The following is a 27,712-nucleotide window of genomic DNA, read 5'->3' on the forward strand; positions in this document are numbered from 1 at the left end:
CTGGCAGGCACCTGTGCAAGGTAACCCACAGCACACGCCCCGCACCTGTGCCCGCGGCTCCCCTCCGGCCGGCTCCTCCCCAGGTCTGACACTCTGAGAGAAAAAACCATCCCAGGCAATGATGGGTCAGAGTTCCTCAAGGATTCTTTCAACTCTTCTTCCTCGGGTGTTTGACAGCTCTTTCAAAATGTTACGGCAATCAGTGAATGACACTAATGAGACCGTCTTCCAAGGACAGCCACTGTGAAGGACAAGTCAGTACCAGGGACTTTCTCCCCTTTTCTCCTGCTTACCTCCTTTCTTTTGAGAAAATGACAATCTCATCTTTCTTTATGAAGATGTCTTTTAAAATATGCAATGTGGGCCCAATTCCTCCCAATATCATGCTCCCTGGAGGTGTCCTGGTAAATGCTTAACAACAGACGCTGCAGGAAATAAAGCGTCAAGAAGAAAAGCCAACCACCCTCATCTGCAGCCCCTGCCCATTCCTGCGGCAAAAATACTCTCCTTTGTGGTGGATTCTACATTAGCTGCGTGAGGCCACTGAAGACGAAGCTGGCACGTGCGCCCAGTGTGCTCGGGAGCCCCTCCCCCAGGGACAGGCCCTTCTCACCCGGAACAGCTCAAACACCCCCAAAGTGGCTGCTCCCCAATTCTCGCTCCTTTTTATTTTCACCATCATGGTTTTCTGCCACTCAAGAACCTAGAATGGTTTCTTATTTCTAGGGAGCTCAAAATCATCCCCCTCCAACCACCACCCCAAACAGCACCCCCAGTTCATCTGCCACCGCCCCCCCCTTTCTGCAGAGACAGTGGAACACAATGCAAAGACCACAGGGAAGGACCCAGGGGCAGGAAACCAGCTCAAATCCCAGCTCTGTCTCCCCCAGCAGGGTGCTCTGGGCTGCACAGTGAGCCCTGTCCAGTCAGTGTCCTCGGCTGCAAAAGGGGGACACTGACACGGACCCAGAGTGTCATGGAGCCCAGCACTTGCTCCGAGCAGCCCACAAACAGAAACTTTTCTCGAGACATCCTGTTGGTTTCTACGGCTAGTGCTGGCTTCTGTGCCCAGGGAGCCCTGACTACTCTTGTCCACCTGTCCTGACAACAGAAAGGGCCGATGGGAAGACTCTGAGCAGAGGACAGCCCTGGGCACAAAGATAAACATCAGGAATCACATCTGCTCAGGTCAGTGCTGAGACCCAGCAACACAGTGAGTCTCATCCGCAAATAATGCCAATACACCAGGTACACCACGTGTACACCACACAAAAATCACACAGTGATCTTCCTCAATTCCTCACCGAAATGCTCCATTTGGGCAGATGTAGAAATAACATTCTCAGTTATCTAACTGACCTGTCCAAGCTCACCTGGTTCATCAACAGAAGCCACAGCTGCCCAAGATCAGCACCAGCCCCACACACCTGCCTGTGGGAAGGTCACCTGGAGCTCTGCCAAACGGTGACACCACCAGCTGAGCCCTGGGCACCTCACATCACATTAAGGTCGGGTGTCAGATGTGTCCTCTAAACCCTGGGGCTTCAGCCTGGGAGTGCCTCCCCGGTCGGTGGCCCAGGTCTAGAGGCCCAGGTGCCTCTTAGAAGCCACAACCTTTTCTTCCCCTTTTCTAGTCTCAGAGAGGTCAGATGTCGAGTGCAAACTGGATCTGAAAATAATATCATCTCAGTCTGCACTGAGATGAGCCGGGGACAGCAGGACGGCTCCGGCCATCTCTAGCGAGCGGAAGCCGCCCTCGAGGAGGCCTCTGCATGCGGAGGGAGCGGTCCCCCGTCCCCTCCCGTAGGCACACGATGACGGTGCCGTAGCCAGACCCCAGGCAGGGCACAGGGACACAGGCCCTCTGAGGAGCCCTGTGCAGCCCCCTGTGGCTGCAGACCAGGGTCCCACCTGTCACTGGGGGCTGGCTCTGAGAACCTGCTGGGACTTTTTAAAACACAAGTACTCACTTTCCTTCTTATGATAAAAGTTATTTTGTGTGGAAAATTTTAAAAAGTAGACACATGCAAAAAGAAGCCGGTGGAATCTGCCTCTCCCTCCCTCCCACAGCCCAAGACGGCCAACATCAGCCACACGGACGGAGCCCTCCGGACTTTTCCACACATACGTATTCAAAAGCCAAATGGTGTTGCATGTCCGTAACATTGAATTTTCTCCTGTGCTGTAATTTTTAACAGTGGCGTGGTGCCAAACTGCCCAGCTGGAACAGAATGCCCCTGGATCTGAATGTGACCTGGTCTCCCATTTCCAGTGTTACGAATGACACCGCGAGGATCAATGCTCAACATCCCTTGTGGCTGCCTCGGGATAAACACCCAGAGGTGCAATTTGCTTTGGGGTCCTCATCACTAGAACTTCTAGAAAGTCCTGGGACTTCCAGGACCAAACACATCGCCCTGGAGCAGAGGAAACGTCTGAAAGGTGAAGCCCACCCCATTTTTTCTGTTTGAGTATATCTGAGCCCCTTTCCCAAATGAAACTGTCTTGTCAAAGTTGAAGGACTTGCAGCGTCTGGGCAGTTACGGCACCGACGTGCAAAACAGCTGGGCAGGAAGGAGAAGGCGGCCCCTCTGACCGCTCTGCACTCAAGACCCCATCCCCTCCCTGGGTCGGTGCTCAGGCCCAGGACAGGACAGGCCACTAGAACATGCTAGAACATAAATCCCGTAACAAGAGGAGAACCACATCAGACCCCCTGGGGTCCCCGGCACATGGTCCAGTTCCTGGTTCAGGCCATAAATAGTCACAAACCGAATGGATGGATGGGGGCAGGCGGGGGGACAGAGGAGTAGAAGGGGGCACTCGTCCTAATATCATACAGCATTTCCCATGATCAAGACCAGAACTTCAAGATTATGATGTATTGCCCCCAGAACCAGCCAGAGGCAGCACCACTCCCCTCCCGCCTGAAGAATGACAACACCTAGTACCACTGGCCGTGGGCTGAAACACGTAATTCCCGCAAACACTCGTATGTTGAAGTCCTAACCCCCAGGGCCTCAGACTGTGACAGTGTCTGGAGACAGGGTCTTCACACGGGTAATTTAGCTCAAAGGAAGTCCTTCGGGTGGGCCCCATCCGATCTTACTGGCATCCTTGTATTAAGAGGAGATGGGGACACAGACGCACGCAAAGGGGATGACCACGTGAGGATGCAGCAAGAAGACGGCCGTCTGCAGGCCAAGGAGCGAGGCCTCGGGAGCCCCAGCCCTGCCCACACCTTGACCACGGACTCCCAGCTTCCAGGACTGTGAGAAAGAACCAGCTGTTGTTGAAGCCACCCAGGCTGTGGCACTTTGTTGGGGCAGCCGGATTTGACTAGGACCCCATCTGACGGCTGAGACGCCTGGTGGTGGTTTGGAAGAAACTGCTGCCAAGAGGACCCTGGGCTCCCAGGATGAGCGGGTGGCCCAGAGGTGCCGGCCACTGCCCAGCTCGCCCCTGGCCTCACCCTCTCCCCCGAGAAGTGAGGGCCGACTGTGTGCAGCTGACCAGAGCAATGGGGCACAGATGGCCCCTGACCCCCATGTGAAAGGTCGTCTTCCCCTTCCTGAATGTATGTTTAAAGTGGGGGAGGGGCGCTAGGAGAAAACGACCCTGTGAGTGAAACCGGTATTGTAATTAGGAAGATTGGACCGTTTGACAGACGTCACAAAATACTGGAGGAGGAACACGGGAGTGGCAGACACAGGACACCCAACCAGTTTCAGCTCTTCCTCCACCTAGTAAATTCCAATAAAGTTGATTGAGAATATATGCCAAACAGAGACTGTCACAGGAGGTTTTATGTGCGTCATATAATTTAATATCACAGAATCTACAGATGCCTCCGTGAGGAAGGTAATTTATTGAACAATTAACTTCGACAATATTTTTTTCCAGCACTTGCTGTGTATAGCCCCACTGGAAATGCTGGAGTTGAAAAACCATGAAAGAGTCTATTTCCCACGTTCGGGAAGCCGGACAGAGAGAAAAGGGAAAGGAGGACAGAGAGAGAGAGAAAGGGGGGGAGGCGTGTAAACATAAGATGGTGACTGCAGAATGAAATGCTGACTGTCGAGGAATGTAGAACACGCAGAAAGGACAGGCATATGTGGAATGAGTAAGGTGAGCCGAGGCTGCAGGATTTATAAAGGCTGCATTAGCATTTGGGTCTGCTGAGTAATCAGTCTGCTTTACTGACTGGAATCAAACTCCGTCTTGCCCTCCAAGAACCAAATAAATGAGGTCACTCCCAAACTGCTCTGCAGGCTTCCCGCCACCCACTGATGCGCTGGTCGCCGCGTTCACTCTGGAGGCAGACCGCCCCTCCCCAGCGCACACGGCACCCCGAGCCAGCCGGCTGCGCTCCACAAGCCCACACTCTGTTTACTCTGCGACTTAAAAGCTCACCAGTGATCCCTGGATCTGCTCTTAAACCTGCTCAGGCCAGTTGTATCGAGTTTAATGAAATGCTGCAGAAACCAATGACATGTGGTCATAAAAAAAGAGATCCGTTGTTGCTATGAACGTGATGTCAATGTTTTCAAGAGCCTTGAGAAAGGCACAGTCACTAAAACTATTTAGTCACACTTATGTAAGGCAGCTGTTAAAAAAAGGGGGGGGGGTCCAGAGGATTCCTATGCACAGATCATCCCGTAAGTACCTTTAAGCTTCATTACACTTTGAGGAGAACCAAGTGGAAAATTTCAAGGGTTGGCTGTGGATGTACATGATGTAAAAGCAGGATGCAAAACCCAGTCCCTGGACCGAACTCACAGACAGGGCAGGGGGCACATCGATGACAGATGGCTACTTTCACCTGTTTGCAGACACAAGGGAATGCTACAGCAAATGTTTCAGGATTCCACAAGTTAACTGATATTTCAATAACCTCCTACAAAGTTCTGATCAGTTTAAGCGGCAAGTTCTGACTGGCTGTGAAAGCAAGTCTGTAGTAAGTGACGTGCAAGCAGCAGTCACTCACTACCGCCGCAATCACACCAGTAACAACCGTGGTCACAGTTACTCTGCGTTCACTCCACTGAGGACACGATGCAGTGTGGTTTACATGTGTTCTCTCTCCACCCCCACAGCAGCCTGCTGAGCTGGGAACCCTCATCATTCCCACCTTGCGAATAAGAGAGCTGAGGTCCTGGCTTGGCACAGTGAGGCCACGTGCCATGAGTGGAGCCCTGGAAGGAGACCAGGTCCTGTCTGAGCTCTTATTCCACCACGGAGAGGGACCATCAAGTCCTACCTCCCTTTTATTACTTTCTAGTAAACTTTACTACATACTTTACTACTTTCCTACCTCCCTAATACTCCAAAAGCCAAGAGTGGTACGCCCTCCGCCAGGGATCCTCCCACCTTGGCCTCTCGTCTCCCTGCCCCTTCAGGTTTGTAGGAGAATGTACCGGAACAGGCTCACAGGGAGGCAGCCAGGAAGTGGGCTGGGGTCTGCTCTCTCATGTAGCCAGGTCAGACAAAAGGTGACAACTTGACAGAGGTGCAGTCTTTCGGACCCCTAATCAATACCCAGCCAATTACAGCTGGATCTCCTTATTGGAGGTAGCTGTGTTCCATAAAGTCACCGCACAGATTCAGCCAATGCTGGGCGTCCGCCCCTCAGGGAAATACAGAGTTTGGTTCCTACGAGCCTCGGACCACATTTTCATCAACTGATCATCAACACACAACCTACTTTCATGTTTCTGTTTAAAGACATCTTATTTTATACATACTGTGGATTCATCAGCACTGAATTCACAGCCAACACCACTATAACTCACGCCTGAACGAAGCTTCTCTAACTCTCGTCTTTTTTCTGGAAGGCACACCACAGGCTCCGTGTGCTCAGGGACTGGGCGGCACTTCAGCAACGCACCGTGGGGCATTCTAAACAGCAAAATCACCAACAAAAGCACAAAGGTGGGGGACATGTGGCACTAAATAGCCCATGAGATGGATAGCTGTGTACAGTACCAGCTGAAGGAAGGCGGAGCGTCGCCCTGCTCAGTCAGCTGAGAACATGCACATGGCAAGTCCAACTCTCGGCTGTTCTGCTCGTATCCTCAAATGACCACAAAATGTCCTGCTTAGTGATCTTGGGATTACAAATGTTATTTTATCAAGTAAGCAAATTTGTAAATACAGAATCTATAAATAACGAGGATTAACTGCAATTTAATCTATAAATCTGTAAATTATTGAATATTTTATTCACTTGAGAAATATCTCAAAAACTTGCCAATTCTAATGTCCCCAAATAATAAACCTGTCACTACAGCATTATTTAAACGATCATAATCACAGCCTCATCCATTTGTAATTGTCAACTACATGATCATTTCTTTATACCTAAGATGCCTTATGCTCCTACCGGAAGCAAAACCTCGGAGGAATCCTTCCACTTAGAAGGAAGCTCAGGATGCCAAGTTCATGCTGTGGAATCTGCTTCCAAAGACATGCACCTCTCCTCCAGATGTATGTTCTCCACCTCAAGATTTCTGCTGATTTGCCACTGCCTTGCACGGCGAAGCTTGAAGCATTTTCTAGGCAGAGATGCTGAGGAATCTGGCACGCGGAGGTTTTCTGGAGCATGAATGAGAAAATCCAACAGTCCCGTGCTCAGGATGGAAAGAAGAAAGGCACCAGGGAACAAGAGGCCCTCGGTGGCAGGAAATCATATGTGACAGGTCACCAAGACCCCAGAGGCTGCTGAGCCTTCAGTACTCCCCACATCCCCAGCCCCCTCAGACACCCCCAGATTTATTCAAGGTGGCCCAGGGCTGCAGCCCCACCCTCGGAAGACATCTCCTTCTAGAACAGGCTCAACAAACTTCAGCCTGCATCAGAACCACCAGGAGGGCTTGGTGGAAGAGAGATTTGGGCTCCACCCCAGCATTTCTGATTCAATAGGTCTGCGGTGGGGCCAGAGTTCGTATCTCCACGTTCCCAGGTTTACGCCCATGCTGCTGCCATGGGACCACACTGTAAGAGCCACTGACCCAAAATCTCCGCCCATCAGCCTGGTCTGTGCCAGCAGCCTCGTCACTTGTATGACAATGACGGGCCGCATGACAGCATGCTTTGCCGTCATTCTCACTCAGCCCCCCAGCCGCCCTGGGAACACACGCCGCAGCGCCACCAGCTACTGCTTGAACAGCACCAGCGACAGGGAGCCCAGAACCTCATACAAGTCCAAGTCCACTTCTAACTGTCTCACTTTTCCAAAGTTTTTCGTTCTACTGAGTCACAATCTGCTCTCGCTGCAAGTCTGCGCCTGGGCCCCATTTCTTTCCATGAGCGAATGATATCAAGGCCGATCCCTCTGGCAAGGGAGCTGCATGATTTTCCCAGGGAAAAAAAATAAGAATACACCTGGCTGGCACGGAACAAGGCTTTATTCAGAATGACTGTTTTTAAAGGCTTTGTGAAGCAAATGTTGCCATTTTCCAAAACAGCCTGTGAACTTTGTGCCACGTTTTGAGAACCCAGCAGGTTTTTAGCGAAACGTCACCCAATGAGATACATTGTAGTGCCGCTGACAGAACGTCTGCCCGGAAGCCAAGGCCACGCTGGGGCCTTGCAGGCAAGTCTGAGCCATGAGGTCACGGAAGATAACTGTGCGGGAGGAGAGGGCAGTGCTTTGGGAATGCTGGTGTGCAGTTCGTGGGATGATGATAAAACAGCATCTGGCCGCTAGGCATCGGCCGCAGCCAGCCCAGGCTCTGTGCTCGAACACACCCTGGCATCCTGCATAGTGCCCCCCGTGAAGCAGAGATGAGGATCCAAGAAACCGGAGCCCCAGCCACCCCGACCCAGCCTCCAGTTACCCACTCGTCCCCAGACTAACTGCATCCACACACCCACCCTCCCTTCACTGGGTCATTTCAAAGCTAACCCCAGACCACATCACTTCATCCATAAATATCTCAGTATGCATCTTTAAAAAATAAGAACTTTTTAAAAAAAATACAACAAACTACAAGCACTTCGAACAACAATTCCTTAACATCACAGAATCTCCAATTCATGTTCAAATTTCTCTGTCACACATTTTTTGGGTTTTTTAAATTCTGTTTTTACCGTCTGATTTATAGTTTGAATCAGGATCCAAATAAAGTCTTATGTTTGTTTAATGTTTGTCTTCAGTTCATCTATGGGACAGATTCTTTCTCTTCTTTTTGCAATTCATTTTAAAAAGGCTGGGGTTATTTTTGCCCAGTAGAATCTCCCCAACTCTGGAGTTTGCGGACGCCCCAGCAGCGCTGCACAGATAGATGGTTCTGCCCTGTGTGTCCGGCCAGCTGCAGACAGATCTAAGGCTGGGTCCGATCCTGGTTTGATTTCTACCAAGGACATGGCTGAGAGGCATCGTGTGTTTCCAGCAAGGAGGCACGTGGCCAGCAGTCACTTCTTTGTGACAATGCAGGTCACTGAGGATCAGGGCCGAGAGCCATTCATTTATCAGGGGTTTGAAAGGGGCAATGGTTTAACTCTATCACATTTTCAATATTTATTAGCCAGAATTCCTCTTTCAGGAACACTTTCCCTCTTCCTCTGTTTGGAAACCTTGAGACACAGTTTGTACAAGAATGGAACATTAAATGTTTAATTGCTGCTCTTTATTTAGCAGTTTTCAGAATGAGCTGGTTCCCCAGCATCCCCCCAAGGTAAGTAAGGAGTTCTGTTGTTGCTTTTTAAGTAATACTTTTTAAAGTCTGTTGTACAGATCAGAACATTATGTCTCAGTCCAAAGTACAAAGCCAACAGGTGTCACAACCTGGATCCAGTCCGACCCTGCCCTGAGGTCCCTGACCCTCCATGACCCCAGGCTGCCCTCCAGAAGGCTCATTCTGGAAAGACAGGCCACCGGCTGCCGATGTGTGCCTGAGGGCCAGCAGGGCCAGGTCAGGGTGTTCACGGCCATCACACTGGGAAAAGAAGTATTAGTAAATGGAGAAAACCTTTCACTAAAATGGAAAATACCCACACAATTAAACATGACTCCTTATCCTTTCTGTGTACTTAAGCCTCCAAATGTGACGTTTGCAGCAAGGCGAGGATAAGACTTTTTTTTTTTTTTTACAAAAATGGTTTGCTAATACTCTAGGGAAAGCGCATTTTTAACGAGCCTGCTGTAAATGCACTAGGAGAATCAGACGGCTGTGAGAGCATCTGTGAGGAGCCCGAGCCACGGAAGCTTCTGGCCCCAGTGCAGGTGCAGTGCTGCTGCAGGCCGACCCCACACTCGGGTCCCAGCCTCACGCAAGCACAAGTGAGTTACCTCCCAAGACCCCAGAGGTGCTTTCAGTGAGCTGAGGAAACTGCTGCAGGCACCTACTTCTCTAAACAGGGAGTTTTCGAGCCACAGGCCATATATTTCACAGCCAAGCAACCCTCATATTTGAAGATAAAACAGAAGGCTGAGAACAAGGCCACGTTAGCCCCGGGAGGAACCTGAGACGGGGGCCCTGGCTCCGACCCACAGCCAGCTCCCTCCCCCACCCCCTCGCTCACCCTCCTCCCCGAGTGGATGCAGATTTGGAGTGGGGAGGAGGGTGCTGCTGTGTGTGGGTTTCTTGATGGGTGCCCTCCTGCAGGTAAAACGCACTCGGGCAGTGTGAATGCTGTGCCAGTCCAATGCCTCCCCTGCCCTGGGATGTGCAGTGCCACCTCACCACACGCTGACTTCTCTCCAAACCAGGGCATCACAGAAAATGAGCATTTGATTTTCCCCTTCAGCAGCTGCTGCTCCTTCTCCCCCCTCACACACAGCCACTGCCTTCAAGGGCCTCTCCACATTTAAAGTATGTGATTGCTATAGAATCTGTGCCATTGAGAAAGAAAAGAAAGAAAAGGAAGAGGAAGGAAGGAGAAGATAGAACCCATTCAACCAGATTTTTCCTATCCCTTGCGGACTTCCAGCTATCAGACTTGGCGGCATTCATTCATGCAAACATTGCTTTGGGGCGGGTCCCTGGGGGAGAAACTGCCTGTGTGTGCTGGGGACAGCATGTCAATATTTAAGCTGAAAGTGCCTTTCAAGCTGCCGGCCCTGACTGGGCCCTACCTCTCTGGCCCGGAGAGCAGCAACCCCAAACCGGCAGAAGTAGTTAGTGGTCAGGCGGGTGGGGATTCAGTGCCGTGTGCCACACACCTGGTGGCACAGAGACAGACAAATCCTTGCTGGGGTGACCGGCCTGCAGCCCAGGCCCCCAGGGCAGCTTTAATGATTAGCCAAGGCTTTGTGCTCACCAGTGGATGTAAGCTGACACCCCGTGTCAATATGTCCCCTGCTGTTGACGCTTCACAATCCCCTCCACCTGCAGAAGCGGGGACAAAAGCTTCAGGAACAGTCTCCAGCCCATGGGCTTTCATAGCCAGCTACAAAGGTGGTTGCCTGTTCGTGGGAGGCTCAGCATTGTTGGGTGTTTTTTTAATTCGCTGAGGGTTTTCCCTCTTTCTCAGTGGGTCAGTGAACTGAGACCTAAAGGCTCCTGGCTGCGGGGGAGGAGTTCTTCAGAAGGAAATGCAAATGCTGCCCGGAAGCCTCCGCACTGGGGCACCTTTCCCAGAAATCCAGGCGATTTCCACCCTCCAAAGTTGGAAAAAGCCTAAGGCCCAAGATGTTATTTTAGGTGTGGGATGGGATAGTGAAATCAAAGAAAAGTATGGATCAAAGTTTAGCTTGTGGTTAGTGGGGGTAAGGAAGCTGCGACATCCCGGGAAGCCTGTGCCCGCAGGGTCACAGGGCAGTTCTGCAAATGCTTTGAGGAACAGCTGGATAGAGAAGCTGGGGGCAAAGGTCAGGGCCCCTTTCCTGTAAGTATCTCTGAGAACCGTCCTGGGCGCTGAGCTGCGGCCACCCTGGGTCCTGCTCACCATGGAGTCCTTCAGGAAGGAATGAGGGGGCTTCCCCTCCAGCCTGGGGCCCACACTGACACAGCACCAAGCCGCTGCAGGCTGGTCCAGGGCACCCCCAGACCAGGACAGCTCTGCAGGCCTTTGCCGGGAAAGTCCCGGGGTGACGGAGACATCATAATCCTGCCCAATCCAGTGACAGCTCGTAACCAGAGGTTCCTCTTTTAAACAATTTCCACAAACATCTCATGCTGTTCCTTCCTCTGCACATTCTCAAAATCCGTTCCATCTGAGCCGTCTGGGACAGTTTACAGAAGGGGCCACAGCCAGCCTCACAGGGAGCCTCCTCCACTATCGTCTCTGCCCAGGGGCTGTCCCACTGCCCGGACGAGACTGCAGCAGCTTCCTCTTTATTCCATGGGCCAAAGAGAGGTTCCAGAAATGCCTGGCGAACACTGAGCAATACGAAAGAGAAGGGAGGTGCCCGCCGTGTTAACTTCCCAAGGCTGCCGTAGCACAGCACCACAAACTGGGCGGCTTAAAACCAGCGGCTTATTCTTTCCCAGCTCTGGGGGCTAGACTCTGACATCCCGGTGTCAGCAGGGCCACACCACTCTGGCAGCTCTAGGGGAGGATCCTTCCTTGCCTCTCCCACCTTCTCCCGGCTGCCACACACTTAGGGTTCCTTATCTTGTGGACACGGTACTCCCATCTCTGCCTCAGTAGTCCCGTGGCCTTCTCCCCGTGTGTCTCTGTGTCCTCTCCTCTTTAAGTACACCGGTCACTGAATTTAGGCTCACCCTATCCAGTATGATATCATCTGCATCATTATTTATGCAGAGGTTCCAAGTGGATTTGAATTTGGGGGGAACACGACTCTACCCACTTCCCCTACCTTGCACATCACTCTCTGGGGTCCCTGAGAAGATGAGATGCACCAGCTATTTGTTTCTGGGCCTAATGTTCTCTTCCCTGCACGCTGTTTCCTTAGGTCAACAGGCAGGCATGAGTTCAACTGTGAAAGGTGCCCATGGACTTGCCCTTCTTCCCCATACCTGCTCTGCTCCCGACAAGACAAAGTCATGTGTGCAAGGAAATAAAGCAGAAGAACCTTCAGAGGGGTGAAACTCAGAGTTAAGAACTGAACTCCTGAGAGCAGTCCAGGACTGTGGCTCTAACCCTGTGCCCCGCCAGCTCCTCAGAGGAATACAGGGAACGGGGAATGGAGAAACGCAGTGCACTGATAAGGGCATCACCCAGCCCAGGCAGCACGGCCTGCTCTGGCCGCCCTGGGTGCTGGTGTTGTCTGGACCATGGGGTGCAGATGAACTGTGGGACCAGGAAGCCCCAGCCCACACCACAGCCCATCTTCACCCTGTCCTACTGGCTCCCACAGAGTAAATCCTGGACACTCGGGCCGGCATGCACCTGCTCCGAGGAGACAGAGAACCGGCCGGCGCCAGCACCCACACCCAAAGCTGGGGCTGAGAGCCAGGACGCAGCTCCAGGACCATGACCAGGACCCATGGCTGCCTAGGGCACAGCAGCTGGCAAAACAGGCTGAGGCTCATCCCCAGGCCAGGACATGCCCTCCAGAGGCACTGCTGGGGGAGAAGGGCCACCCTGCAATGGAGACGCCTGACCCTGCTGGCCTCCTCCCTTCCCTGCTTCCTAGCAGCACAACCTCACACGCATGCCGACCCTCTGAGCTGAGTGCACCTGCCCACGCAGCCTCATCCCCCCGAGCTGCTCAGCGTCCACAGGTCCATCCTCCCCACGTGTTCCCTTCCAACAGGACCCTCCACAGTGCCCTCTGACGCCCCAGTCCTGCAAGCACATTACCGAAACACCACTCTGGGATGACGGAGTGGCAAGTTGAAGCTTGGGGGAATGCAGCATCGGCTCATATTTTCATTGCTGGCTCTCACCCAGACTGTGGCAAAGCCATAGATGTTGTGTTCAGCTCTCTGGACCACATGGAATACCTGGACTCTGACCAGTGGGATTCTTGAGACTTTTTTCTCTGCTTCCTAGAGATCAGACAGATTAAGTGACCTGACACAAGTCAATTTCATTGTGCCTCTGGTCCAATGTGTTTGTATGAAGACTCCTGATGAGACACACAGAATCTGGCAGGGGCGGCTGTGGGTCCAGACACCAGGTGTGTGCACAAGTGCACACACGCAGGTAACGTTCAGCTAAGACTCTGCCTCGATGTGTAGATCCATGTCTGTGTGTTTCTGGAGTTAAACCATCTGTGAGCAGAAAATTACAAGTACTGCATTTATGGACCACGAGGACAAGAAATTCACACCAAGAGACTTCCGTGAAGTCTTCTGTGACAACATTCACACAAACAGGCCACCGTGGGTCGGGGCCATCCGAAGAGACCGACGTAGCCCTTGAGCCCCAGGTCACCCAGATCTACCGCCCAGGATCACTGGATGCTCAGCACCTTTTCACAACACCCCGAACCCAGTGTTTGGCAGATGGGACGTTTGGGTGTTTCGCTGCTGGTGAATTTGCACTGAAATAAAAGGGAGACCATTTAAGTGATTTCTTTTCACTCATCTGAAGCTCCATTTGGTGAGCATGATTCAGCTCAGGAGATTTCTTTCCGAAGTAATTCGATACCTTTGGGAGACTCTGCCACGGCCACTGGTGGAGACGCATGGATGACAGCACGTGATCCTGCGCAGGCTTCCGGAACAGGCTCGGTCTGTCCCTGTGCTGGTCTTGTCGCTCAGCTTGCTTCCCCTGAGTGGCTTTGTGAGTTTAAGCAAACCATATTGAACAAGGCCCTGACACATGTGCAAGCGCACACACGCCATGCACACACAACACACACATAACCCATACGCACACCATACACACACAATGCGCACGGCACAACACACCATGCACACACAACACACTCAAACACACCAGGCACGTACAACACAATATACATGCATACAACAGCACAACACAACACACATACACCATGACAAACACAACACATGTGCACACACACACACCATACACACATATACAACACATATAACACATGCCACAATACATATGCACATACAACACACTTAAGCAAAACACACAAACACACAAAGCACACACAACACACACCATTGTACACAAAACAGACACAGTACACATCCATACAACATACACGTATACCATGACACACAACACACACACCATGCACAGATACACAACTCACAGATGCCACAACACTCATGCACATACAACACAAACACACCGTGCACACACACAAAACACATAGGACACAAAAGCACATGCAACACACACCATGACACACAACGTACACACGTAGCCCATGCGTGCACAGCAATATATGAGTGTAGTTAGCAAAACCCAGTTTGAAAGCTCCAGCCACACACTGTGTAATGTGGCCCCTGATGTCACCTATGACAGAAACAGCCTACTGCCTTCATTTTAATAAACAAAGAGAAATAAAGCCATTATGACTCAGAAACTATTCTTATACAACCTCTCCTCCAATGTCAGAAATCACAGCGGCCAAGCAAAAACAACCGGTGCGTGAGTGCAGCAGCACGAGGGCTCTGCACCGGCCCCGAGCAGAATCACCGCCCCGCACACCACCCACGCCAAGGCAGGTGGCCTCTGGAAGGCGGGCACATGGGGCTCACTCAAGGACAGTGGCCCTCTGTGAACAGGCAGCACCTCCATGGGGCTGGCCAGGAGGCTGGCCAGGGAGTAGCTCACACGCAGGGGCCCAGAGTGTCCCAGTGAAGGCTGTGCCGGCACCGAAGGCCATCAGGAGTCATTGGTGCGCTGCTACGAACCAGTCCTTGGACAGGGTATGGAGGCAGAGGGAGGGTGGAAAGAAAAAAACCATTGACACTCTGCCTGTGAACTTCAGTAAAAAGCCATCAGGCCACTGCTTAGACCACTGTTAGGCCACTGCGTCATGAAAACATCCTGCAAACCAGAAACTACCAAGGGCAAACTCACATACGCCCCCCTGCCCCCCGCTCTGACTGGTCCCCTCTAACTCCCCAAATGCGGGATCACAGGAGTCAATGTATTACATCTGTCACTCGTGCTGTCACCCTCAGGAAGCAGGGGACTTGCTCTGGAACTCATCGAACCGGTTCTCTCTCTTTAGATGGCAGGAGAACAAGATCAAAAGCAAACAACCAGCAGCAAAGCCTGTGGGCACTGAAAAAACCTTACTGGGATCTCGAACTCATAGAACAGGGAATCAGGCTTCCCGCTCACTGTGTGGGTTCTGCGTGCCACGGCCGGCACTGAGAATTTAGATACGTGGTTTCACTCGCTCCTTGCAGTGACCCCCAGAGGAAGGTGGTATTGTTCCCATTTTACAGAAGAGGGAGATAGAGCCCAAAAAAGTGACAGGACTCAGTGCAAGGCCCCACACTCTCTAGTGTCACAGCCTGGATGGACCCAACCTGACTCTAATCTGTGCCCATAACTGCTATTACATGTGAGCACATACGTGTACATGTACAGGGAGATCACAGAACAGCTGGATCCCAGGCCAAGACTCCATCCTGAGGAGCCCGGCCACCTCCCACCGCTAAGGATCGTAGTTACCTAGAACAACGTGCTCCATCCTTGTTTTGGCCCAGCAGACACGCCCCATGGAAGTGGCACCGGGTGATGTTAGCAGAAGATAAAGCCCCCAGTTGTCCCTTTATAGTTCTAAAAGCTGCATCCAGGGCCCTGGTCACATAAAGCCACAGGCGTTAAAGAGGCTACACCGTACCAGCTCCTCTCTGACCTCCCTGTAAGAGGATCCCACTCCACCTGTGAACAGCTGTGTCTCGAGACAGGCCCGCGATGCCTCAGTCCACACCCTCCATGATTTCCACGTAACATCTCTTCTCTGCCGATTCCTGTTTTTTCCCTCCTTTCAGACAAGGCACATGCCAATAATTGGGTTTCCTTTTCACATCAGCTCCCAGGAAACTCAGACCCTGCGTGCATGTGTCAATGGCTAAGTTAACATTTACAAAAGAGGCTTGCCTCTCAGCTCCTTTCTCAACCCCACTGTGCCATTTTTAGTCCATGAATTACTCTAACCTCACATCCCACTTTGTGAACCGTTGCAGAAGATTCTGCTACTAGAAAAGTAACAGAAAAATGGGCCTCACAGACAAGCGGCACGAGCAACATGGAAAATGTTTGTTCCCTCGTCGTGTCTTAACCGCACCAGGCAGTCACAAAGGCAGCCTGTCCCGGAAGACAAACAAGCCTCACAAAGTGTAATGTCACCTTAATGGTGACAGATGTCCCTACCGTCCATTGTCGGCTGTCAGCAAGTACAGCCAGCTCCACCCACCGTGCCTTCTCTCTGCCAGGGAATCACACCTGAGAATTTCAAGACCACCATTCCCCAGCCAGTGGTACCCCAGGAATTCTGGCAGAGACCTGGCAGCTCACAACATTAAACATGCTGGAATGAAACTATCCTAGAACCTCTCCAGAGGGCTCACGGCCCTCAGGTTACACCTGCAGAGCAGAGCCAGGCAGTACAGGGGCCAGGTGGGGGCCAGGTGGAGGAGGGGCCACCGCACAGGACAGAGCAGAAAAGCAGCCCAGCTGAGGGCAGGTCGCAGAGGGGCATGGGGGGTGGCACCGACACCCGGAGAACAGCAGGGCTGCCCTCGGAGCTGACCACCAACCCCCGCCTCTGGTTGAGCGTCCAAAGGAAGCAGTCTAGCTGCCCCCAACCTGGAAGGCTGAGGAGTCCCAGAGTGCAAGGATAACAGAGGCACTGTGATCTCCAGCAACACAGAAGGTTGGCGTGGGAGGGCAAGGGAACCAGAGGGACCGTGTAGGGACTCCTGCATGTGACGGCTCAGGCAGTGCTGAGGCCAGGCATGGTGTGGCGAGGCCCAGAGGGATGAGGCCTGAAGTTAGAACCTCCGCTTGCTGCTGGCTCACAAGCAGGCAACCCGTGGGGAGTTTCTCAGCGGCTCGTACACATGATGGCCGGATCAGGAGACGTTCTGAGAACTGACGAGGCCCAGAGGCCCAGAAACACCAAGCCCACCCTGAAACACGGGCTAACTTCCTCCCAAGTTGTACTAACAGAGCGAGGTTTTCTTTTTCAAACAGCACTTATTCTTGATTTTAAAATGTGGCCCATGACAACATTAGAAGCAACACCAACAAACGTGCCTGGTCTCTGAGAGTATAGAAAGTGTACGGCCACACCAAGGACGCCAAGGCTGGGCTGGCAACACCCCTTAGTGTCTGGGTGACCTGGCAAGTTTCTTTCCTCTCCTGAGCCCCCATGGTGAATTCACGGGCAGAGCATCTGGCCCAGAGTAGGAACTCAATGAACAGTAACAAGGAGAAAATTAAAAATGGCTCTCGGGTGGCCTGGCCAGGACCACCAGGGCCCAGGGATTCCCAAGGTGACATTCAAGATGTCAGTATTACCTGAAGGCACCTCCATTCCCACCCAAAGTGCTGGAAGGTTCTCAGTCCATGCAGGGCCAGGAGACAAAAAATAGGATTCCATGCTACCTGCCCTGAGAACTGACAATGTGCAAGAAACCCCCCATCTCAGCTCCACTGGCAGAGGAGGGTCCGTTAAACTAGGCCGCCGGGCTCAGGGAGGCAGGAGGGGCACAGGCTGGGCTGGGCTGCCACCTCCGGCCCTGCAGTCTGGAGGAGGACACCCCTTTCCTGGTTTAGGGAGAAAGCTACATGCAGGACAGAGATGTGACAGAGCTGGGTCTCTCGATGACAAAGGCCCTCTCTGGGCCCCCAGGCTGCCACGGCGGAGGGCAGCCGAGGAAGGCAGGCACGGCCTGGGCCCCTGCACCGTTCGAGCTCACAGCCACGAGTCTCACAGTTAAGCTGCATCATCCTCTGCAGAGGGTTTGCCACAGCGCAGACCGCTGGGCTCCAGCCCCACGGTTCCTGATTCAGCAGGCCTGGCGAGGGCCTGGGAATGTGCATTGCTAACAGGCACCCAGGCCACGTTGCGGCACGTGCAGGGACCACCCTGGGGGCCTACGGTCAAAGCAATTCGCAAAGGTCACAGAGAGCTTAGTACAGAGTGGGCTTGTGCAAGGTCATCTCAGGGAAATATACATATACACACAAATTCACATATGCATAAAAATCATATCCATATTGAACACACCTATACATTCACACACGTATCACAATTACATAATACACACATGCAGCATTCATATTTACAGTTACATACATAATCCACACACATATATACATTCATATACATAGAAGAAGTACATAACACACATATAGTCACACACAGTAATTATTAATACATACATACACACACATTCATATGCATATAACAATTATATACATAGTACACACATATATACATTCAGAAACAATTACATAACACACATATGTATTCACATACATATAAAAACTACATACGTAACACACAAACTTTCATATACATACAATTTTCATATAAGTATGTATTTGTGTGTTATCAACACATACACAACATGTACGCTTTCATTTGTATACATATGACAATTACATGCATAAGAAACACACAGGCAGCGTGCAGCGGCCAGGCTGGTCTGGAAGAAGAGGGCTCTAGGTGCCCACACCTGTGAAAAGGGAACACGGAGGCAGTGTCCTGCCACAGGGGGCGCTGTGCCCCGACAGACTGCGAGGCTCCTCTCAGGGACCCTGGGCTCCGGGGACACAGTGACAGCACCCCAGCAGCCAGGCCAGGCCCTGGGGTTCCGCCTGCCACGGCTGCTGACGGCCCCGCAGCCCACGCCTTCAGACGTGGCGCACGGACTCGGCACTGCTGTGGGACCCATGTCCAGGGCTCGCTGACGAGTCCGATGACAACAGTGCCTCTGAGAAGACAGTGACCGCAGCTGCTGCTGGGGAAATGGCTTCAGCCAGGTCCTGGGCACACGGCACAGGGGCCACCTGGGCCCCAGCCCCTGGCTCCCTGGGGCCTGTGACAGGCCCAAGGAAGTTAGGCCCTGCTGGCCTCAGCTCCTGATGCTACAACATGTTTATCACAGCTTGTAGACATTTCAGGTTTTGAGTGAGTTTTTTCTAACCTTCCTGTGACCTCAAATGCATATTTTACTCGCCCAGATTCAGAGAGGCCCTGCACATGACGGCATGAAAAGAGCATAACAACAGCACCAGCACTGTGGACAGGGCACCTGTGACATGCCTGACCCCTGTACCTCTCTTTTCTTTCATTTCATCCCCAGCTAAGTTAGGGAGTGCCCTGTCCCCCTACCCTACGTAAAGGAGGAGACCGAGGCGCAGGGTGGGCAGGGGCTCACACGGTGCCCAGACAGTCCTGGCAAAGTCAGGACCTGAACTTGGCTTCATCAGAACAGGGAAGCTGCCGCACCAGCTGGCCCTCGGCCAAGGCCCTCAGAGGATGTTCTCCTGCACCCCACAACAGAACCAGCCTGGTCTAGAGGCCACTGGGCTCTCAACCCACAGAGACATGGAAGGCAGAAAGATGGGCAAAATCCCCTGCAGAACTCTCTGGATTCTGTGTACAGCAAAACCAGGGAGGGCCAAGCATGGAGCCCCATTCGGTTTGGGAAGTATGGGAAACACACCTGACAGGCGTAGGCGCACCTGTTTCTTTCCCTCCCAGGTGAGCCTGGGACCTGCACACACTGCCCCAGCAGCAAGAGACTGTTTCACACTTGCCTCCCTGGGAGTCGCTTCTGATTTGCAACGAAAGAGGAGGTTCCATATCCTACTGTCCTGGACTGGATGATACACTGAGCCCCACGGGCATCCTATGAGCTGCTAGTCAGTCCTCAGAAACAAGGCTTAATTAACCTCTCATCCCCAAAGGTGGGGCAAAGAAAATGGCAAGAGGCACCACGGCATCTGAAGAAGCTTCATTTGAAAAGCAGACAGCAATTTAAATTTACCTAATAACAAGCCAAAGAGAAAATGCTGTCATATCTTTACCTTCCATCCGATAAGAGCAGCATTTGTCAGAGCTGGATGTCCACAAACCATTGCACCACGTTATCCACAGCCACCCTGTGACACAGGCACCATCATTGTCCATGTTTTTATCATTAAATGATGGACTTGTGGTGTCTAAACTTTACAGCCAAGAAAACTCAGGCTGAGAAAGACGAACCCCTGAAGGTAACTATAATACTACTGACCCAAAAGGTGGTTCCTGCAAAGGAGGCTGGAGGCTCTCCTCTTAAGAAAACAAAGACATTTTACTCCAATCAGAACAGACATTATTAAAATGTTAAAAACACAATAGATGTTGTTGCAGATGCAGTGAAGTGGAATGCTTACAACTGTTGGTGGGAATATAAATTAGCACAACCTCTATGGAAAGCAGTGTGGAGATTCCTTAGAGAACTAAAAGTAGACCTACCATTCCATCCAGCAATTCCACTACTGGGTATATTCTCAAAGGAAAAGAAACCATTATATCACCTGTACTCATATGTTTATTACACCACAATTCACAATCGCATAGATACGGAGTCAACCTCAGTGTCCATGAGCTGAGGACTGGATAAAGAAAACATAGTATTAAATACATATACCATGAAATACTACTCAGCCATAAAAAGGAATGAAATAATACTGTCTTTTGCAGCAACTTGGATGGGACTGGAGGGCATTATTCTAAGTAATTCAGGAACAGAACACCAAACAGCACCTGTTCTCACGTGAGTGGAGCTGAGCCAGGGTGTGCGTGGTCACACACAGTGGGGCTATGGACACTGGAGACTCAGCAGGGTGGGGGCAGGGGGCAGGAGGAGAAGGATAAAAAACTACCTACAGGGTACAAGGTACACTATTCAGGGGATGAGTACACCCAAAGCCCAGACTTCATCATTTTACAACATATCCATGTAACAGAACTCCACCTTCTAAAGCTATTGAAATAAAAAAAGAAACCTTTCTAGTAACACAGAAAAGGAAAACCATGCAAATGGCCAGTGCGGGGTGGTCAAAGGTCCCCATGAGCAGCTCTGGGAAAGCTCCAGGTCAAAGGGGGTGTGGATCCCAGAGGGAGGGGGCACAGCTTGCGGGAAGAGACCTAGTCACACAGGATGGCACAGCGGCCCCAAAGCGACGCAGGGGACTCACCTGTTCCAGCTGGACGTGCACACAGCAGGGAATCACCACCTTAAAGGGAGAAGAAACAGATAAGCAAATGGATTCTCCAGAAAAAACCTGGCATAGCAATCAAGCCAGACTCCCAGAGGCTGAAACTGCCTCTAACCTCATTCAGGGTCACAAAGCTGACAAGACCCAGAGTTAACAGAGTCCAGGATTTTGTTCACTTTTGGAAAGTCCCAGTCCTTTTTGAGAATTTCATGCAAACCATAGAACCTCCCCCTTTAATAAAAATGCACGTCACTCACAGATACAGACTTTTGCCTCCAATTTCAAAGAACTGGTGGACTCCCAAGATAGAAACTTCTGAGCCAGCCCAGGCCCCTCCTCCCGGGGGAGCGTGGGGGGGGCTCGCGGGCGGGGGTGGGGGGCTCTGCCCGGGCCTTCATGCCGCCCCGCTCCTCCCACCCAGACACAGGCGCTTACATTCTCTACAAAATGGGCAGACTTTTCTAGAACTATTTCTACAAGTGGAACTGAAACCAGAGTCTGCATGTGGCAGTGTCAGCGAGGCTGTCCGTGCAGCACGGGAGGCAGCTCAAGTCGTTGCCTTCGACTCTGCCACAGCCGTCCGGAGAAGGGCGAGCTCCCCAGACAGACATACAAGACGCAGTGATGACAGCCAGCCAAAGCCAGGTCGGGAGAGGCGATGCAGGTGTGGAGCCGCTGACCCTACAGAGCTGAAGACCTCGCCTTCAGTAGGATCTCTGCGCCACCACTCGCTGGTTGTAGGACCTTGGCCTTTAATCTCTGGGGGCCTCAGTTTCCCCATCGGAAAACTGTAGGTGACAACAGTGCCTTCCTCGCAGGGTAGCTGTAAGGACTCAGAGACAGTGTGTGAGCTAAGATAGCACCTGGCCCAGGGCAGGGCACCCGCTCGCAGCAACACGCCCCCTCCCTGAGCAGAGCGGCCCGCGAGGGGAGCAGACGCTGCCTGAGGGACCCCGGGACCCTGGCGCCCGCACACAGCATCCAGCTCCCCCGAGCGGCCTCACCCCTTAGCCTGCTCCCTGCGCTCCCTGCTCCCGACCCCTAACGGCTCCATTCTCTAAGAGTTTTCTGAAAATGTGCAAGGGAAGGAGAAATCCCAGGGATCTGACTAATTGGCCCTGTGGTTTGGAGTGGGCGGCGGCGTGACCTTGGTTCTTGCAGGGGCGGCTATTTATAGCCTTCTTGCTTATCTTACGCAGTAAGTGCCTCAAAGAAAATGTGACACACGGTCATTCATTTGTCTGGGACATATCATCACTGCACCAGGATTCTGACTCACATTGGAGTCTGGATCAGGGGTCCTGCCTCATGGCACCCGGCCCCTCCCCCTGGCCGCCCCCTCCGCACACACAAGGCAGCTGCCGGCAGGAACACAGCTTTTCACGTGTGTGTCCTCGGCTCCACGTGAAGACATTGAAGTTTGATGCATGAATGAGAGAATATGTAAACAAATAAACATAAAGCAAAAAACAAACAAGTGGCTTTGGAAATAGAGGCAGTTAGAGACAGAACCTTATGGGACGGTGGTGGCAGCCGGACACAGAGACCTCATGGTTAGTAGAGCACTGTGATTTATTTCGCCCAAAGCAGGGTACCCACCCAACACACACACACGCGTCACGGTGCCTCACCACATGTGTGACATGCTGGTGCCTCACCACATGTGTGACATGCAGGCAAGAAATGTGCAAAGAAACAGAGCGCTGCCTTTACAAAGTCATCATCTGTATCCCATGTGATGGAAAATTATCCAGTGATAAACAGCAATGAGCTATCAACTATGAAAAGACATGGAGGAAAGGTATTAATAAATGCATATTACTAAGTGGAAGAAGCCAGTTGGAAAAGGCTACATACTGTATGACTCCAACTCTATGGCACTCCAGAAAAAGCAAAACTGCAGGACAGTAAAAAGGTCAGTGACGGCCAGGGCTTGGGAGAGAGGTGAGCAGGTGGGGCACGGAGGACTTTGAGGGCAGTGAAAGCATTCTGCATGGTACTATAATGGTGGACACTTGTCATTATGCATTTGTGCAGACCCATAGAATGTACAACCATAGAGTGCACCCAAATGTAAACCAGGGGCTTTGGTTATTAGTACTGCGTCAATATTGGCTCATCAAGTGTAAAAATGTACCACAGGAATAAGAGATGTTCATATATGAGGGGCAGGGGATGTGTTCAACTTCTCTATAAATCTAAAACTGTTCTAAAGAATAAAGCCTATTTAAAAAGAGAAAAGTTCACTGTCTGGAAGCATGTGCTTGTTGAGAGATGAGAAGAAAAGCCGTAGCAGAAACTTGAGTTTTAAAAACGGCAGCCACTTAGGGATTTGGTCCAGAAGCCAGGTATGTTCCGCGTGTCTCATGCCGCCCTGCGGCCAGATGGGCTGCAATAACACCGCCCACCCGGCCTGGCCCCACAGCATCCTCCAGAAAAGGAGGTGAGCTCTGTGAGCCGGGCTGCCCATGTCCCACCTCCCATCGGTCCATCCACGGCTGACATCATTGCAACTGGCTCGCCCGACCTTGTCTAATTCATCACTTGTTCAACACATTTTTACGGAGCACCTCTCCTGCCAGGACTCACTGTTCTTTAGTAAACAAAACAGACTAGTCCACATCCCCAGAGCTTTATGGTTCACATAACACAACCTGCATAAATCGAGTGGTTTATAAGAAAGCATGCCGGGGGCACAGGTAGGGTGAGCAGCCCTGGTTCAGCAGAGCAAATGGCAGAAAACCACACCCTGCACCCCCAGGCCACATCCTGCCAACTAGAACCCCTCCTCTGAGAACACGGGCCACAGTCCTGCTGTCTGTTTTCAGGTGGGCTGTTATAAAACACAGACAGTAAATGTGTGAGACACTAAACTTAGGTGACAGCGAACTTGCAAATGAAAATGCACAGGGAGTGCCAACTCAGAGAAACAGGTATGCTCTGGAGGCAGAGCCACCTGTTGATAAAGAGAAACCTATTTCTACAAAGAACTGCAAACATCTAAGTTAGTAAAAACCAACCAAGCGAGCATATCGGGCACTTGTTCCTTCAATGTGGCTCCCAGGACAGGGACCTCCTAAAAAGAGACTGTATTTCCATTGTACTTTCCGTCCCTTGTGCAGGCAGCAGCTGACCAGTTAGACCGTGGGACAGGCTGCTGGTCCAGGTGCTTGTGTGTCCTTACCCCAGACCAACTGGTCAGCATCAAGGAACACGTGAGGGCTGAGCTGCATATGCTGGACGCTCAAGTGTCACCGGCTCTTCAGCCTGAGCAGACAGGCAGAGGCACGTGGCTTCTCTGGGCAGGGCTGCATCCCACCGGAGCACACTTAGCACTGGGGCTCACTGTGGCCTCTGTGCCTGCACCTCTGACCTGCAGACTCACCCCTGCCCCACGTGGAGAGCCAGGTAACCCAGCGAGGGCTCACCTGCCTGCTCTCCATGCCTCCCACTCCAGATCTGAGCAAATGCTTCCAGCACTGTCGGCTTCTTTGCTCTTTCCATTGGGCAGAGGGAAACGCCTCTAGGTTGGCTTGGCCTTGATTAGCATCAAGGAGCTGATGGTTCTTTAACATTTAGTTCTTGAGATGCCAGTCCCAACTGACGGAGGGAGCTGAAGATGGAGTGGACAGGGCTGGGGAGGGTCCTGGCGCTCCCACGACCGTGTTGCAGACACCCTGCCCGGGAGCCCCTGGGCCGTGCTGGCCCTGGCAGTGCACGGGTAGCGTGGCCGGGAGGCAAGCGTGGTGTGGCTGGGTGTTTGGGCAGGCGTCCCCAGACGAGCGTTTGGCCTGCCCTGGAAAGTGGTGCTGAGGGAGGCTTGGGGCAGTGGGGGGACGAGACGAGAACAGGGCAGCGCTCCCGCGTCAAGGTGCCCAGGGGAGGCCCGGCCCAGCTGGCGGGCGGGCTCAGACCAGCGGGACGAACGTGTAACAGGGCCCCGTGCCCCGCCTGCAGGCCTTTCTCTGGAGCCCTCATGATGGCCCACACGCTGCGTGTGAGGAGCTAAGTCTTAGGGCCCGTGGCCAGCTCGCGGGTTCCCACAGAGAGAGACGCCAGCTGGGCCAAGCTCCGCGCTCCTCCCCGTAGGAGCTGCACCCCTCGCTCACCACAGGGTGCTCCTGTCAGGAGTCAGGGTGACAAGAGGTGATACAGCCGATGGGGCTGGGAGCCGAGCAGCTCCCACTAGTGGCTACAGAAAACTGGAGAGTGGGGCATGGGCCAAGGGTGGGCTGTGGCTCCCCCGGGACCCATCCCTATGGTAACGGCCGCGAGGGCCCCTCTGTGAAGCCTGCCTGAGAGCCACTTTATGGCCTTCTCTCGGCTCTATCTGGGCCTAATCTCCCATCACCAAGGACAACCACAAACAAACAAGGTTGTGCCTGCCCCGCACCTGGCTGCGTGGGCGCCTGGCTGCCCTGGTATCAGCAACCTTGTCTCCGGGCCAGTGGGTCCACACGGCGGGCAGAGGGGCTGGGGGCTTTCCACCAAGTCACACCTGCGTCCCTGGGACTGTGAGTGTGCATGCGGGCGAGTGGACCCACGTCAGCATATCTAAGTGTGCACGAGTGTGAACATATAAAAACATGTTCTTTCATGCGACAGTGTGAGTGGCTATAAATTTGAGCGTGCTGCGAGTCTGCGTGAGTATCAGCAGGTGAGTGAGCGGCTGGGTGTGTGTGAGCACCTTGTGCGAATGTGAGTGTGCATGTTTGAAGTTTTTAAGTTTGTGTAAGTATTTCTGTGTATGTGTGTGTGAGTGTGTGTGTGTGTGTGCCTGTGTGAGACAGTGCATATCTGTGCATGGGACTGTGTCTGTGTGTGTCCCTCTGTCAGTGAGTGTGCGCACGAACTAAAGCCCAGCCCTGCAGTTACGCTTCCCGAGGCAAACGGCAGGGCTTGGCCGGCCAGCAGGGCCTGCCTGGGGTTGACGGGGAGACCCAGGGCCTCAGGGGCAGATCTTCCTCAGTGGGGTGAGACCAGCTCCCAAAACCTGATCCAGTCCCTTTCTGCTTACTTCCGGGAGCTCAAAGTCCTGGGAGAGAGAAAATAATTCTCCACGTGCTTCACAGACACTATTTTCCCTTTGATGAATATAATAAAACTATGAACTCAGCTTTTGTTGTTGTTTCTTATTAAATTTTACTTTGGACAAAGCCATATGGAAAGTGACATTTTTCCACCAGTTTCTCTAAAAATGCCTGGGTGTAACGGATGCATTACATATGACTGCATACACAGAATAAAGGTAAATTTGAGTTCAATCTTTTCTGAATCATCAAAACGTCCAATTGTGTTGAGTCCCATGAATGAGCTTCCTAGAACCTCCCAGAAACCTGGAGTGAGGCGTGGAAAGAGTACGCTCGACATTTTCACATGTGCAGCTGCCACCGTGGGACACTCAGCTTCTGCTCCTGCCACTGTTTCCCGCTTACACCAGGTAATTCTGCCCATACGTGACCTTCCCCCACAGTGGGACGGAGTAGGCACGGGCCAACCCTGCTCAAGCAGGACTCGGAAGGAGTGCATCAGCTCGACGGTATCAACCCACAGTAATTAAAATGCATCCAATAAAAGCGCACACAGAGCAAACACAGATCCATGGGCCACCATCCAGGCATAAAACAAGCGCAAACAAGGCCACTGACCCAGCCCGGCCTTGCAGACAGGTGAGAGAGCAAGTTACTGAGTTAAGCCAAGTAAAGAGGCATCGCTTTATGCCCAAGTTCTACAGTTACACAAAATTACTTTAACCATAATTTGATAAGCTGCACAAAATTGGAAGTGAAGTTTGCTTTTTGATCTCTATGAAAGCAATTCTTTACGAAGAAGCGTCACAATGCAGCCAAGACAGGACTTTCTTCCTCAAATCATAAAAGCAGTCGGGGGGGTGGGGGGGGCACCTGCCCCCCAGGCCCTGTACTAGGCCAGGGGGAAACAAATACAGATGCCAAGTATTTGCGGCCACCCGGGCCGTGCGGTATAATGGAGGGGCAGGACAGCTCTCTGCTCTCTGCATGTGGCAGCAGTGAGATCGGAGGGAAGGCAGGGGCTTTTCTGAAGGGCATGTCTATCACATCACAGCTTTTACGTCTTACAGTGGATGTTACCAATAAAATAGCATGATGTTTTTATTAACCCCTGGCATCAGACTGAGAAAAGATAAACTGTTCATTTGTTTTGATTACCATTATTATCATTTATCACAAATGGGGGCAGAATAATGAGAAGAGGGAAGCTCCCTCGTCCCCAGTGCTGACACTCTGACAGCAGTGCCACCTGCTCAAGCTCCAGCAGTCCTAGGCAGCTCGGCCGCCAGACAAAATGCGGCAGTGGGCGGCTCACACGGCAGACCGCTATGCCCAACGGCCCTGGAGGCTGGAGGCTGAGACCAAGGCGTCATCGGGGCTGGTTCCTCCTGCGGCCTCTCTCCTAGGCTTACAGACGGCCACCTTCTCCCTGCGTCCTCACATGCCATCCCTCCGTGTGTGTCTGTGTCCCCGTCTCCTTTTTTAGAGGAAAACCAGTAATACTGCATTAGGGGCCAGTAATAACCCCCTTTTAACTTAATTACCTCTTTAAAGACCCTGTCTCAAAATAGTCACATTCTGAGGTCTTGAGGATTAGGACTTTGACATACAAATTTGGGGGTGGGGGAAACAACTCAGCCCCCAACACTGACAGTCAAAGGTCGGGTAGG

The 27,712-nt window shown here is 52.2% G+C and overlaps 1 protein-coding gene across 1 annotated transcript in view; it reads right to left on the reverse strand.

Moving 5' to 3' along the window:
* Nucleotides 1-27,712, reverse strand: part of TNS3 (tensin 3) — a 260,707-nt gene that overhangs the window by 153,684 nt on the left and 79,311 nt on the right. Inside the window, 1 exon segment of the mRNA XM_045565361.1 lies at nt 20,992-21,030. The gene's annotated coding sequence lies outside the window, so the exon portion shown is untranslated.

The sequence above is a fragment of the Lemur catta genome, chromosome 11 (genome assembly GCF_020740605.2).
Source record: "Lemur catta isolate mLemCat1 chromosome 11, mLemCat1.pri, whole genome shotgun sequence".
In the NCBI taxonomy this organism is placed as follows: Eukaryota; Metazoa; Chordata; class Mammalia; order Primates; family Lemuridae; genus Lemur; species Lemur catta.